Source organism: Triticum urartu, chromosome 7 (genome assembly GCF_003073215.2).
Source record: "Triticum urartu cultivar G1812 chromosome 7, Tu2.1, whole genome shotgun sequence".
Classification (NCBI taxonomy): Eukaryota; Viridiplantae; Streptophyta; class Magnoliopsida; order Poales; family Poaceae; genus Triticum; species Triticum urartu.
This window is the reverse complement of record NC_053028.1, coordinates 3,925,740-3,928,431: the sequence shown is the minus strand read 5'-3', so window position 1 is coordinate 3,928,431 and position 2,692 is coordinate 3,925,740. Positions and strand designations below refer to the sequence as shown.

The following is a 2,692-nucleotide window of genomic DNA, read 5'->3' as shown; positions in this document are numbered from 1 at the left end:
CATGCTTTAAAAGGTATGCAACTATCAAAGTTTCTTATTTTCAGAAATTGGCTTCTACTTGAAGTGAAGAACTTATGTGGACAGTCTGGCAGATTTAGTGGCAAGATTTTTTTGCACGCTCTCAGTGGAAGATTTCAGAAAATTGTTGATTTTTCTGCCAGAAAATTGCCCATTTGAACTGCTCTTATCTGGTTAGTTTAGTGATTTTGTTCTTTTCTGTTGAATGCACACCTCACTGCTTGACCACAACAACAATGAGAATAATAACATCATGGTGCTCCCCATAGTTGGTATGGGGGGAACTGGTAAGACTACTCTTGCCCAACTTGTGCACAATGATGAGACGGTGAAGCATCACTTTGAGTTGGTCATATGGGTTTGCGTCTCTGACAAGTTTGTCTTCGAAGAAATTATTCGATCTATAATCCAAGTGGTCACATTGAACAAGTGTGAATTGACTGAGATGGAAGCACTGCAGAAGAAACTTGGTGAAGTGTTGGGAAAGAAAATGTGCCTCCTAGTGCTGGATGATGTTTGGAATGAAGATAGACAAAAATGGGATGATATGAGATCTCTGCTATGCTCACATGTTGTCTCAAGCAGTGCTATAATTGTTACAAGCCGCAGCGATCAAGTTGCTTCTATCATGGGTACACATCCTCCACATCAGATATCACTTTTAAATGAGGATCAGTCGTGGGAGCTTTTCAACAGAAACGCATTTGGAAGGGGAGTAGAGAAGCAAGAGGAATTCATATCAATGGCCAAGAGTATTGTCCACAAGTGTAAGGGATTGCCTCTTGCCATCAAGACTATATCAGCTTTACTTCGTTCCAAGAATCACAGTCATTGGTTTTCTATTGTTGATAGTGATGTATGGAAGAGTGACATCCTCGCTACTGGGATTGCACCTGCACTACACCTGAGCTATGATCACTTGTCATCAGAAGAGAAAATATGTTTTTCATTATGTGCTATTTTCCCCAAGGATAGGCTGATGGATAAAGACATGTTAATCCAGCTATGGATGGCAAATGACTTAATTGCATCAGAAACAAGAGGCCAACAAATTTTCGATGTGCTAGTTTGGAGATGTTTCCTCCAAGATGTCGAGATTTAAAAGAACCGGCTCTTAATGATTGGAGACGAGTTCATCCACCAACCAACTACTTGCAAGATGCATGATCTTATGCATGATCTTGCTGGCTTTGTAAGCGAAAATGATTGCTCCATTCTGCAAGAATCTTCATCAAGTCAAGAAAGTCTGCAAGGATCCACATATGCCAGTTCATTAGAGCATGGGGTTCGATATTTGTCACTTGATCATGTCAGCAATGATACTATTGCAACCATGAAGGAAATGCTAGCTCCCCGACCCCGCACGATATTAGTCCACCCGAACTGGAATGATTTTGGGATGGACTATGGGACTCGGCTGAGTACGGCCAAGTCAAAATTCATGTCCTTGCGAGCATTGAGGACATGCTCAATCGAGACACATATGACAAGTATGAAGCATCTTCGCTATCTAGAGTGTTCTGATTCTGATATATCTGCATTGCCGAAGCCATTACCATGTTGTATAGCCTGCAAACATTGAAGCTCATTTGTTGTGACAAACTTAAGAAATTACCAGAAGGCATGAGATATATGCTCAGTCTTCGACACCCCTTCCTCATTGTGTGTTTCCATTCGGAGTGCATGCCACAAGGTATTGGTAAGCTGAATTCTCTGCAGACATTGACGACTTATGTCATTGATAGTGAAGAAGGCCGTGGAATTGATCAACTGAAAGATTTGAATCTAGGTGGGGGTCTTTCTTTGACAGAGCTGAGAAAAGTGCATAGTGCAGAAAGTGCTAAACAAGGCAATATATTCGCCAAGCATAATTTGAAAAGATTGGCACTCGATTGGGGTGGGCCTTTTATAAGAAGAGATGGAGATGAAGTGGGTACTGATGCAGAAGGAATATTAGAGGCCCTTCGTCCTCACAAAACGCTTGAAGGTTTACTGTTACGTAATTATAACGGTGCCAAATTCTCATCATGGATGCATGACTCTACACTGTTAGAACATCTCAGTGCACTTTGTCTAAGTCAGTGCAGGAACTGCAAGGATCTTCCACCATTGTGGCAGCTGCCCTCTCTCGTGTACTTGCATTTGTTTGGTTTGGATAGATTGACAAGTATATGCATCGGTAATTATGATTATGATACAAACAACGTGGAGTCATGTATTTCTCCACCACCCTTCTTTCCTAAATTGGAAACCTTGAAAGTTTTCTACTAGAGAGATGGCACCAGGAGGTGGCAGGACAAGTAGCGATTGCATCATTCCCTCGGCTCAAGACGCTATGGATTGTTGGATGCCCAAGGTTATGTCAGCGTGCCTCAACTATGTTGGATATGTCAGCGTGGTTCTGTCTGTCAACATGGAAAAATGCACGCTGTAGGAGCACTAATTAGTGACACATACACATAACTGATACCTGTATTGTAATGATTCTGTTGGAACTTCGCCACATGATCAATCACATCAATTCACGATGAACACGCGCACACAAAATTTTTGGCCAAGGGCACGTGTCGTGCCCCTTCTTTTTATTTCTTTTTTTGTTTTCTCTACACGGTTGATACAAAATCCACGACCTGACCTGAGTATATATGTTACCTAACCTACACCTAATGCGTCA

General features: G+C 41.8%; 1 pseudogene; it reads left to right on the top strand.

Moving 5' to 3' along the window:
* The first annotated feature begins 271 nt into the window (after positions 1-271).
* On the top strand, positions 272-2,465 carry LOC125525411 (annotated as a pseudogene).
* Positions 2,466-2,692: the final 227 nt, after the last annotated feature.